The sequence below is a fragment of the Mus musculus genome, chromosome 17 (assembly GCF_000001635.26).
Source record: "Mus musculus strain C57BL/6J chromosome 17, GRCm38.p6 C57BL/6J".
Taxonomy (NCBI): Eukaryota; Metazoa; Chordata; class Mammalia; order Rodentia; family Muridae; genus Mus; species Mus musculus.
Genome location: NC_000083.6, coordinates 63066661 through 63079934, shown reverse-complemented (window position 1 = coordinate 63079934; position 13274 = coordinate 63066661). Strand labels below are relative to the sequence as shown.

The following is a 13274-nucleotide window of genomic DNA, read 5'->3' as shown; positions in this document are numbered from 1 at the left end:
GCAGCTGGCTAGGATTTAGCGTGAGTGTAGGATCGGTACTGTAGTGAAGGTTGAACATTTGAAGACTGAGGAGGAAAATGGAGACCATCTATACAGACCCTGGGTAGATGTTTTCTCCTTTGCAAGTTCCACAATTTCCCTATAACAAATCAAAGAATGAGTTCTTTATTTGCATTGCAAAAAGTGAGAAAATGGGGGTTGAGAAATCTCAGACATCTGCAGACAGCCACTCATCCAACGCCTCTGGACTGTGATTCCATTTCTTGCACGGTTGCCGAGGCTGCCTTTAGCCAGGGTGTATCTCAAGGTGTACACTAAAAAATGCTCTCATCTTATTCCAGTTTACCTGTTTGTGCCACCTCTGCAGAGACAGTTAGGGACAAATCTATCAGAAGGGTTGGTACTAGAAAACCGTGCTGCTCACAGGACATGCATTTTCTAAATGGACACAGATCTGGGGCAAAATGACAGTGGCCTCAAATCCTCTAGTGCTTTGTCATTTTTGACGATAGATCTAATTGTTGTTTCCAATATTTTAAAATTTCAACTGTTCTAGACCTTTGCCAGTTACGTTCTAGAAACTGTATTGTATGTTTTTAGCCTGGTGCAGAAAGCTGCTTGTTCTGTATCTTAGCAACAGCACAGAGACCCAGGGGAGCAAGTCTCCCTCAACACTCATCATCGCTGGCTAAGAGAATGCTGTTGCTAACCTTGTCAACTTTAAAGGTAAAGGGTCTGCAATAGGCAGAGTATTCTAGAAACACAAAACAGCAACCGTCAAGCTCCTCAGTGTCCGCCAGAAAGCCAGGCTACATGTGTTGCCTCAACCCAGGGCTCCAAGTGAAGAAATGTACTATCTCTAGCCCACCCTCTCTGTACTTTTTACGCTGAAGATCAGCCTCACCTTCGGATACAAATTACAGCCATTTATGTTCTTGTTTGTTAGATTAGATGACCAGTCCCACATTGTTGCTGATCAGCAAAAGATTTTTAAGTTAAAGAATTTTGGACTTAAAAAATAGGCACAAATTACTACAAAATGAGATAAAGAGTCTGTTGATATCCCTCAGGTTTGTAGCCTACACCATGCTGAGTTTCTGAATCCTTTCTCAAATCAGCAAACTGCTCTGAGAGTATTGCCCCCGACACAGTGCCGTCTGCAGTTCAGCTCAGCCCAAAGGCGCTCAGCCTTGCTGTCTGGTTTCCCAAGAGTCAAGTCAGCTCAGAGCCAAACCTGGGGTGGGGATGGGGGATCCATGAGAACAGAAGACATTTCCAAGCCACACACAAAGTGCAAGCGAAGTCTTGAACAGAAAGTTGGATAGAAAATCCAAACTAAAGTAGCTGTTCAGATTTCACATTTGATTCATGCCATCCATCTTTAAATTCTACTCAAGATGTGGCGAGAGACTTGCACATCGAAGAAAAGAAGTTTGTATTAGGAGCATGTCCTCTGGGGCCAGAGTTTGGGTTCAAATCTGGGTTTGCACACTTAATAGTTATGGAGTCCCGAACAAAGCTTCTAGCCATGTTTGTAAAATGAGGGTTTTCCTAGTACCCGTCTCATAGACTTGTGAGCATTTAAATGAATTAATGTAAACAAAGTGCTTAGGATAATGTCAGCCATTATCATATATATAATATCCTGAATTATTTTTTTCAGTGTTATAGGAATTTGTATTATACTGTGATATTTAAATTTCCAAATGCAATACACACACACACCATATTTTGGAAGCAGATTTTTTTCAATTCAAGGAAAAAAGTAGACTCACACTACAGAAGATACTTTTGTAGTTTTTTGTCATCTAAACTTAAATATTCTATAGAAAGATATCAATAATCACACTTTTACACGTTTCAAATAATAAAAAATGTCCCATGGAATACAGTGTATCTGAATACAGTTTGTAACCCATCTGCTCAGCCACAGGTAGAGTAAAGTTTAAATAGAAGGTTGCTGACATGGGGGGTGGGTAGAAAGAAACTAGCAAGGAGAAATGGCTGCAGTGAGGAATGGGACCCAGAAACAGGAAAACCAGGACCAAGGCATGGAGAAGACCTGAATGTGTCCCAGACTTGGTCACCATGCTACTGAAGCTTTAAACAACCAAACTGATTCCTGCATATCCCTGCACCCCAGCCAGACCTAACAGCCACTGACCAAGGAAGTTCCTCAATTAGAGATCCCGTACCATCTGGAGCCGGCCAAGCGCCAGGAGGCTTTATCATCTATACAGTTATCCCCCTAGTCAAGAATGTGCTCAGCGGGATCCCAGAGCTGGGGAGAGAGTGTTTGTGAGTTTGTAGGTCTCTCCAGTCATGTTCTGGGGTTCTCTGGACCTTAGAATCTGTGACGTCAGCTGGACATGGGAGTGATTTCCTTTAATCCCAGAACTGGGGAGCCAGAAGGAGAGAGCCTGAGTTCCAGGTCGTCCAGGGCTGCCTAGTGAGACTGATTGAGGGAAAGAAAGGGGTTGGTAAAATCCAGTCATGTTTTCTTTCACATCAAAGTTTCATTTGGGCTGCTTTTTTAATTTGGAAGCTATATTTTACCAAACTGGTAGATTCTCCCTCACTTGAGCTTCTAAGAGCTTACAAGAATATTAACTGATGTTGATTTGTTGTAGAAAAAGCTAAGTATCTCTGTCTGTCCTCCCTGCTAGCTGCAGATGAGAAACATTAAACATATTCCTTGCAGCTGAGAAAGCTTGTGCTTGTATTATCAATGTCTAAGTACATTTGTAGTGAATTTGTTTGGCTGCAGCATTGCTGAGTCCTAGGGAGGAGTTCTCTAGCCTTCCGCCAACTGTAACCTTCCCCCACGAAGTTGTAAAGTTAGGAGGTGCATTAGGAAGCCTCTGTTAGAGCAGCTTTTCTGATGGCTGGATGGATAAGCATGTTAAAAGGTTTTGAAGCTGACGACACATAATCTCCTAAACTTTAATGCATTGTAAAAACCAGGAGGAGAGAACGCAGTGTGAGACCGCTTTGATGAATTGGGGTGAGTTCATATTCTGAGAGACTGTTCAAAGGCTTGCTTGACCTTGGGAATTAGAGCTGACCTGAAATCACCTATCAGTTTGACTCACGTTTATTTAGTGATTTAGTTAATGATATGTAAGTGATCGATGGGACTGTAATAAAAAGCAATGTGTTTACTCGAGCTTCTACAACTATAAACAGTCAGTGGTGACTCTGGTCTTAGAAATTATTTTCACGACTTCAGTAACTTCTAGACTACGAATCTGTTTCTTATGATATTTTCCTCATTTGGACAGAGAACAAAACTGAAAGGGGTAAAAAAAAAAAAAAAAAGCCTGGGAAAGCTGTGGGGAAAATGGAAATGCTGTGCTGAAGGTTAATAAAAAGGTTTGGGGTAATGAGGTTGATGAGAAGCGGGGTGCAGCATGGAATGGCATTGGCTGGAAAAGGAGACCTTGCCAGAGGCGGCCCGGCTGGTTTGGGAAACCTCTGTAGTTTGTGCTAATACCAAAGTTTGGAGACACAGGCCTGAATTATGAGCAGTGAATAACATCATAAACGTAGCAATTCTCAAATGCCAAACCCTTGTGAGAAGCAGTTGGATGGAGAGATGCTGGAGCTTTTAAAAGCTCCCTTTCACGTTCTTGCTTTTTTTTTTTTTTTTAACTTCATGCAGAACTAATTTTACACACTGTTCATTTGATTTGAAAATGCCAGCGTCTGGGGTATCATTAAAGAGCGTTATTGAGGGAGCCACTCTTGGCAGAGCTTCTGCTTCAAATGCCTAGTTCTTATGTTCCTGCCGAGCTATAAACTAGGAGAAAATGTACCCCAGTTTATACTTGAGGCCACTCGGCCTGTCTTCTCCCCTCCCCGCGTCAAGCAGGTAGCTGCCTTCTGTTGCCTCCTTCTCCTTGGGCAGTAGAGGTGTCTGGAAGGCTCTGCCAGCCCTGTTACTCAAGGAATAGACATAAATAGGTTGTGAAAGGTCCATACCAATGTCCTATGACCAAAGCCTCCTGGAATTTCTTTGATTTCTAGTTGACATAAATTAGAATTACACAGGCGTGAAGAGTCCACCCAGAAAAGATCAGAGAGACTGCGGGGGGTGGGGAGCCGCCTTTGTGGGGTCCCATAGATTACCCAGCTGCCTTCAGGCCAGGGGCCCAGTGGAAGCTGACTATTATTGGTCCACAGCATGAAAGTAATCAAATTAATTCATTTCTTATAAAAAAATTTTTCTTCCCAAGACCTTCGTTTTCATGTGTCACTGTTCCTGAAATTCTTAGAAGAGTAAAATCATTTATTTTAGTAAAGGTGGATAGCTATAGTATATTCTCTAGGATGCAAGAAAGTCTGGTTCTCCCGCAGAATCCCTTGTAATGGCAAAGAGATGGCTAATACGGAAAACAAGCGATGGAAACCACTCAGCCAGAAGCCTGCTTTACAGCCTCAAGATGGCCAGGGCCAAGTTCCGTGTGCCCAATTTAATGTAAAAATATTCAGGAAAATTTGACCACTGAACTGCTTTTCTCAGAAAGTAATTATGGTAAGAGAAAGCCTCAACAACCAAAATATTTCTGTGGGGGGAAAAAAACCTGGGGTTTTAGTCGCTTGTTTAAGAATTGTGAGCAGGAAAAGCCTGTGGGGAAAATAACAGACGGCTGTGTGACTAACACACAGAACTAACTGGAAAAATAATTTGTGGGGCACTGTGTCCAGGACTGTTTTGGTAGCAATTCAGCCATGTAACAAAGTGAGTACCTGCGGGCTCCTCTTCCGCCCACATATGCACAGCTGTTTTCAGACCGCCCTTAGCCAAAATTTAAAATTTTAAATTAATGCCCCGTTGAAGAAAATACATTGAAAAAAATTGCTTTCTGTTCTGTGAAGGCTGGAGTGGCCTGACTGACCTGAATTATATAGCCTCTGTCTTGAGAGACCTTTCACTACCCAGCCAGTGCACAGCCTTGTGTGCCCAAAGGTAGGGGCAGTTCCAGGTAGCAGGAGGCATGGGGGCTGTGAGCTCTGAGCTCCTGCCTTTGCTTGAAGCATCAGCATCCTCTTCTCGTTTGCTGATGAGACAGTTCCGCAGGTCATTTCCGAATAGGAGCACTTTAAAGCACATTTGACAGCCCTCTCTCGATCATCCCTGGTAATCGAACAGGGAGAAGCCCCACCAGCTGAAATTCTGAGGTTACCTCTCAGTGTCATCTCCGCCATCTGCTCTCATCTCCATTTCCTCCCATCCTATGAACCTCCAATGCCAAGCGTACCCGACTCTCCTGTCCCACTGGTATGGAGCTTCTTGGGACAGGTAGATTTGGTAAATACCATGCCACAATGCCAGCTTTTGACTTCTGTCAATGTGCCACCTCTGGGGCCTTTCAGAACTTAATCTCAAGCCTTGGAGTCATATGACAGTGATCTGAAACACAATGATATTAACAGCATGTGCCCAGAGGGTCATTACCACAGTCAGGTTTGCTATGAGCACTCAATACATGTGGCTTCTGTTCCCATTATTGCTCTTTCTTATGTGTGCACACCTACTTTCTTATGTGTGCACACCTACTTTCTTATGTGTGCACACCTACTTTCTTATGTGTGCACACCTACTTTGGAATCTTTTACCTGACACATTCACCACCTGCCCTACCTAGCAGGGTCTGAATATAAGATACTAAGATCTTAAAACAAAACCAAAAAGAAAAACAACAACAACAACAACAAAAAACAGTCTCCTGAGATATATGCAACAATATTTGAAAATAATAGAATTTGTTTTCAGTCATCAGGACTTTTATTTCAGTAAAAGAGCACAGAGGAAGGTAAAATCTAAAGGCCTGTAGGTCTCAACACCACCTTGGTTTTGTACGTGTTTGGCTTTGTTGTGAGCAGGGTAGAGACGGGCTGATCAAAAACCAGTTGGGAGTTAGAGCAAGGCTAGGGTTTGCTTCCTGGGAAAGACCGGCATCTGGTGGGAACTTGTCAGGCGTGCTGCAAGGAGCTGCTTGTACCTTGCTCACCTCTACTAGGGAACTGACATGTCACGAAAATCTCAGCTTATTTTCTACAAGATGTGAAGAAGGAGTCTAGAGCTCCCCCAAATATGTTAGGGTCAATAGATAGCTGTGTTGAGTTTGCCTGAAGGCACCCCAGAGTGTTATTACTTCGAGGTCAATATTCACCTTGGAACTTCGATTTGGCTTCAGTAATAATATGAAAGGATTAGGCTCTAGGACTGTGATTTTATATTTACTCATAGAAAGGGTAAATGGCAGTTCGCTAACACATACCCAAGCACAGGCCTGGCTTCCGTTGTCTATGAGACCGAGGGCTCCCCGCAGTTGGAAAGGAAATAAGCCAGCCCACTAGGATGTCTAGCACTCCGGTGAGCTGCCTGCTCCTACCCTGCTGGAACCCCTGAGATTCTCGTTTCTGCTGTTCATACAGTTTTCAGAGAGCTTGTTCCTTCTCCTTCTAATTTTATCATACATGTTACTCATTTGTTCAACAAATGTCTGTTGAGTGGCTCACTGTATAGTGCAGTCACTGTGGTAGGAAAAGCCATAAAGAAAGAGTCCCTAGCCCCTGGAGCTTACAGCTCCTGAGAGGGAGTGACAGCTTGAATACTGTGAATTTGGGTATTGTGTGACTGCTTGTTGGCTTGTTTTAAGAGGACATCCTGAGTGATCCCATGACCCAAGCAGCAGTCCAGCTGTCAATTCCCCTGACTTACTCCCCCTCCCTAGCCCCCAGTCCTTGTCTCTTAGCACCCTAGTATCAAACCTCCAGAAAGAGTTCTCTAGGAACAGTTCCCTGGCTTTCTCTTTGCCTACGGCTTTCTGAGCTCACATTAGCTCTGATGTAGTATCTCCAAACACACTGCCCACCTCCCTGTTCCCAACTGAGTCCACCTCCTGGCAGCTGCATTCAAAAGACAGCAACTCCACTGTCTGCGAGTCATTTTTTTGCCCTCTTCACCATCACCACTCCACCAACCTTCCCACCTCCTCTGTCTCCCCTTCCTGCCCCACAGTCTCTCTATTCCCAGGTTTACAGACTAGGGATGGTTTGTATAATACCCTCATGTGAAGCAAACAAACCATAGCTCTTACTTGCTGAGGTAGCATGCTGGCTTCCCACTTCCTCATCACACTGAAAGTTCTAAGTTTTTCAAACCAGAACCTAGACACAAAGGGGTCAGGCAAAACAGACTCACACATGCATCAGATAGTGGGCAGGTAGATTATCTTGTGTTTGTCACCTGTGTTCTCGTCAGCTCTTTGTTGCTGCATGCATCTGAAATCTCCACAATGTAGCTTACAAACATACTACATATCTAACAAGTTTGAAAATATTTAGAACCCACTGCCTCTTAACCATTGCATAGATCAGGGGTGAAAAGCATCTAGACTGAAGGAAATAAATAACCAAATAAGAAAGATGCTCTCCCAGCACTTAGGAGGCAGAGACAGAGGCAGGTAGATTTCTGAGTTCGAGGCCAGCCTGGTCTACAGAGTGAGTTCCAGGACAGCCAAGGCTATACAGAGAAACTCTGTCTCAAAAAACCAAAAAGAAAAACGAAAAAGGAAGAAAAAGAAAGAAAGGAAGGAAGGAAGGAAGGAGGAAGGAAGGAAGGAAGGAAGGAAGGAAGGAAGGAAGGAAGGAAGAAAGGAAGAAAGGAAGAAAGGAAGAAAGGAAGAAAGGAAGAAAGAAAGATGGATGGATGCACTCTTAGGTCTAATACCTGTTTCCTGTAGCTGGGGAATTCTGGGATAGCTGAAAGCCAGACACTCAGAGCTCAGGCACCTGCCATGTGGTTGCCCTTGAACCCTTGATAGTCCATCCCCTGAGTGTTCTGGTTTCTCTTCAGTTCTGCTTCTGAAAATCAAAAACAACTTCTTTTTAGATGTCATGGTTTTAATCTACACGGTAGCCTTTCCTCGGGTGTCTGCTCTTGCTCGCTGCCGAGTCCTGAGCCTCTGTAGATGAGGCAGCGTACTGAAAACTGAGCGGTAGAAGCGCTGGAAACCATTAGACATGAAAGAAAACTTTTTTTATGGGGTAGCTTCCCCCTCGATTATGTTTTCAACGTAACTTTAGGATGTGTTCCATAAACACATTGTGCTCACCACTGCAGCCACAGTAGTTATCTTTGTAGGGCTTAAGGTTTCCAAGTGGCTGTTACTTTGCTGAGGCGTTGGGACACCACAGATGACTCATGGGTGACTAGCTCTCCCAGTGTCCTGCAGACATGTTCTGGTTTCCATGTGTACCACATGTATAGACTCACACCTCTGAGCAGCAGGTCAAGTCCATGATCACGCCTAAAAGATTGGACCCAAAGTTTGCACCCTGCTTGAAGCAGCCTTCATGGTGGGAGATTGCGTGCTGATACTGGGAATGAAAATGTCACTAACTTCTTCTCTGACAGTCAGGTTATTGGGCTCCCTGTCACACTCATCTCTAATTAGAGGTTTCAGGTTAGCGAGCCCCAATTCTCACTTAACACTGCTGGCGTTTCTGTGATCCCCATCTCCCGGGTTCTTCACCGCTTTCTCACTGTGCTAATTCAAGTGAATAGAAGCAGGTGCTAGTGTTAACAGGCAGCCTGCATCTCACGAAAGAGACAGCATGAAGCCAGGCCTGTTGTGATATTGACGGAGCATAGCACTTCCAATCATTGCCGAGTCTAAAATGGAATGACTGCATTTGGCAAAGTTGACTGGATTTCCAAGGCTGCTCTGTCCGGCTCATTGCAGTCTCCGTCTCTGTTTCCTTCTATGCTTCAGGAATGTTAGATGAGTGTGTGTGTGTGTGTGTGTGTGTGTGTGTGTGTGTGTGTGTGTGTGTTGCAACTCAGGTCTATGTTAGTGTTCTCTCTTTCTCCCTGCCTCTCTCTTCATCCTGCCCCCTTGTCCTCCCACACCCTCCCTCCATTCCCTCCCCCCATCCCCCTCTCTCCTGCATACACAGTTTACAATCTTAAGATATAAAGAACCCAAGTTTTGTCTGTGTCTCCATTTGTCTTAGGCCACAAATATACTGCCTCACGTGTGCTCCATAATCACCTGACCCCATGACGAGCAGGTGGCCTTGAAGATGCCAATGAGATAGACAGCTTCACAGCTTCTCTTATTTCTGATGGCTTCTCAAACGCCCTGCGCTGTTCCTTGAGGAAGCACTGAGTTCATAGGAGAAAGCACTAAATCCCTATGAGAACTGGATTTCCAGGCTCTTTGTTTCCTTACTTCCCATTAGCATCTGGGAAAGTCGTTGAAGCCCAGTGAGAGACCTGAGGTCAGGCATGGAAAGAGGAAATCAATGCATGTTTAACACATTCAAAGAACAAGCCTTTTGTTTGGTGCAGTGATGAATATCTGAGAAAGATGGCTCTAGCCTGCAGGAGCAGGCTCCTCTCTCTGGCTCCCATAGTCAGGACAGCAGGGAGGGCATCACTGGAAGGAGTCGGTACCTGTTGCTTTTATTTCTTGCCTTCAGGTGCCAGTGACAGGGATCAGCTGTGCCCTCTCAACCCATGCCATGCATCTGATTCTCCTGAGAGCTTCCAAATATTGATCCCTCACAAAGCCTGAGACAGTTGCCTGGGAGATGGCCTGAGCACCAGAGTTCTAAAGGGATTTCCCGCTTTCCCTGAGAAGCAGTTGGGATGGCAACCACTGTGTTCTTGTCTGTTCCTGACGGCAGATGCAGTTGAACATATCCCACGTCAGGAGGCATGCATTATATGTTTGTTATATATGCATCACTGTGGGGCTCTTGGCAGAAGCCTTAGACAAAATGAGAAAGAAAGAGAAAGTTGCTTATCTAACAGAGTAGGGAATGGGGCTAGAAGACTCGCCTCGCTGCTGAACAAAAGACATACAATACAAACGGTATTGAGTTCCTGGTTTCCTGCTCTGTCCATGGGGACAGCAAACTGGCTTGTCAGTGAAATGACAACACGAAGAATCCTGCTGCAAACAAAGGGAAATAGATTCATTAAGACCTGTGTGGTTCTACAGGCAACTAATGTATGTTGTTAGCTATGGCAGATCCTAGGAACATCAGCCCATCAGCTGGCATTTCAGTCTTGCCACGGTGGATCGCTTGCCTAGCTGCCTGGCGTGTCCTGGTTCTACTGCTAGCACGGGAAGGGGGGTTTGCAGAGAGGGGGGAAGCATCTCATTGTCCTACTTAAATCTCACCTGCACTCCAGTGACCCATCACATCACATGAAGGAATTTTGAATGGCACTTAACCTCCCATAACTATTCACCACTTTCAATATGTGTCCATCTTGGAGCCAGTGGGCACCGTCCGCAAGAACACTTGGGTGAGTGTATTTGAGAGACTTTTGCTGGCACCCAGTGAACAATGTGGATAGGAGTATTCTCTCCCAGAGATCCAGAATGCTGAAGCAGACTCCAGGGTCTGTTGCCCCAGAGACAACACTTTGCCTCTGGGCAGCCTGGAGTTAGCCCCTAGGGATGTTAGCATTGAGTGACGTTGCCCAGGGACTCTGTGAAAAGTGACAGACCAACAAACGTCAGGATAGTAGTCCTGAATTAGGACTCAAGGCCTGAGCATGCTGGTTTGCAGCACTGCACAGAGGCACCTGAGCACCTTCCACCTGCACAGAGGGACCTCTCTCCTCTTCACCTTTCACCTCCTCAGAGCAGAGCTGTTTGCAACAAGAGACACACTACAATTTACAAAGCAGAAAATTGGCTGTTCTATTATACTAACTCTGGGGCTGGCTTCCTCGCTTATCTGCACAACTTGTACACACTTTAACTGCATGTGACACATTGCCTGACACCTTGCTTTGAAAGTCCATGTAAGCATCCTTCTTTGGGGAGGCACTTCCCAACCAGAGTTCCTGCTGTGGACTTCCTTCTGTGACAACTTGCATTTCTCTAGAAAATTCCTCTCGACTTTTTCTGTTGCTGCAGTAACTACCAGTCTTCCCTACTGTGCTATACATTTCAAGAGGGCAGGGGCCACATCCCATATCAATCTTGCTGATCATTCTCTCGTGTTCCATGAGAAAGTATTTCCCTGCAAAGAAGATGGGAAAGAACGTCATGCCTGTCCGGGTGTGACCCAAGTTGCCTGTGTCAGAAGGAAACTTGTATGAGCCCCAGGCTTCACCCTGTCTTGACCACACTTCATTGTGTCTTGGAACTGAGGCTTCACAATAGTCTTTGCAGGTGCAGGGCTTTACTGCTGTGAAGACACATCGTGACCCAGACAACTCTTAGAATAACACTTGATAGGGGCTGGCTTACAGATTCAGAGGTTCAGTCCGTTATCATCAAGGGGAGAGCATGGCAGCATCGAGGCAGGCATGATGCAGGAGGAGCTGAGAGTTCTACATCTTGTCCTAAAGGCAAACAGAAAGCTGGTATCATCTTCAGGTAGCTAGGAGGAAGCTCTCAAAGCCTACCCTCAAAGACACACTTCCTCTGACAAGGCCACACCTACTCCCACAAGGCCACACCTCCTAATAGTTCCATTCCCTGAGCCAATATTCAAACCACCACAGCAGGCCAGTGGTATCCAATGTCATTTGTATTCTCACAGAATAGCCCTGTAGAAGAGATTGTCAAGTACCTGGAAATATATTTATGCCCCGCCTGGAATCTTTGTTTTTAATGTGAGGAAATGAATGCTAGAAAGCCTTTTACTGGGCAGACCAGTAGCTAAGCCCCAGTCTGACAGTTCCTGCTCAACACGATGTTACCAAGGTGTCAGGGCACTATGTATTGGCATCCTGAGTTCAAATCCTATCTCCCATTACTAGCTGACTCAGTCTATGAGCTACAAGTTCCTGTCATGCCATGTATCTGGGTCATGATATTTTAGCATTCATACAACTGGAAAAGTAGTCGTTTTTCACTGTATTACTCTGCTCCAGGCCTACCCGTGCTAACTGGAACAAGGCTAGACTTGTGGTTTACCTTATCACTCTTAGGGTGAAAAATGAAGACAAATTTTCAAGTACTTTTTTCCAAAGTAAACTGTAAAGACCTTATTTATGCCCACTCCTATCATATGGACTCTGATCTGCAGTAAGCACATGGGACAGTTTTGATTTGGTAACTTCCACAAGTCTGGGACTATGCTGTCTTTTACATGTTTCCAGTTCTGCAGATACCACACAGTAACAAGGGAACCAACCAGAAAGAAAGAGGGGAGGAAGAAAGAGAAAGAAGAAAAGAAAAAAGAAAAGAGCAACTCTATTCCATTTACCCCACAGAGGGGTGAAGCCATTTCAATTGTGAAACATCCCCATCCCCCAAAAGGAGGAGGAGGAGGAGGAGGAGGAGGAGGAGGAGGAGGAGGAGGAGGAGGAGGAAGAGGAGAAGGAGGAGGTACCAATAGCATTGCCTGTCGTCAGGAGACGTAGGCACAATCCTATCCCTCCAAAAGGAGAAGGTACCAGTAGCATTGCTTGGAGTCAGGAGACCTAGGCATAGTCGACTCTACCACCAAATACCTTTGACACAGAAGAGCCCTTAAATGTCTTGAAATGTTCAGACTTTCCATCAGGCCTTCTTGAGTCCACCATCCTAAGTAGGTGTATTAGTCAGGGTTTCTATTCCTGCACAAACATCATGACTAAGAAGCACTTGGGGAGGAAAGGGTTTATTCGGCTTACACTTCCATACTGCTGTTCATCTCCAAGGAAGTCAGGACTGGAACTCAAGCAGGTCAGGAAGCAGGAGCTGATGCAGAGGCCATGGAGGGATGTTCTTTACTGGCTTGCTTCCTCTGGCTTGCTCAGCCTGCTCTCTTATAGAATCAAGACTACCAGCCCAGAGATGGTCCCACTCACAAGGGGCCTTTTCCCCTTGATCACTAATTGAGAAAATGCCTTACAGTTGGATCTCGTGGAGGCATTTCCTCAACTGAAGCTCCTTTCTCTGTGATAACTCCAGCTGTGTCAAGTTGACACAAAACTAGCCAGTACAATTGACCCCTTGTCAACTTGACACACAAACACATCACTGGTAAGCCTCAAGCCTTAGTTTCTTATTCATCCCCAAGACCTAAACAACTTTAAAAGTCCCACAGTCTTTACAAATTCTTAAAATTTCAACCTCTCTTAAAATCCAAAGTCTTTATAATTAAAAGTCTCTTAACTGTGGGTTCCAGTAGAATACTTCCTTCAAGAGGGAAAAGCATCAGGGCACAGTCAAAATGAAAAGTAAAAAATAAACTCCAAGTATCCAATGTCTGGGATCCAATTCACAATCCTCTGGGCTCCTCCGAGGGCT

The 13274-nt window shown here is 45.0% G+C and overlaps 1 protein-coding gene across 2 annotated transcripts in view; it reads left to right on the top strand.

The window, feature by feature from the left end:
- The window catches only part of Fbxl17 (F-box and leucine-rich repeat protein 17), a 458236-nt gene that overhangs the window by 424250 nt on the left and 20712 nt on the right, over nt 1–13274 (top strand). The gene's annotated exons all lie outside the window — the stretch shown is intronic.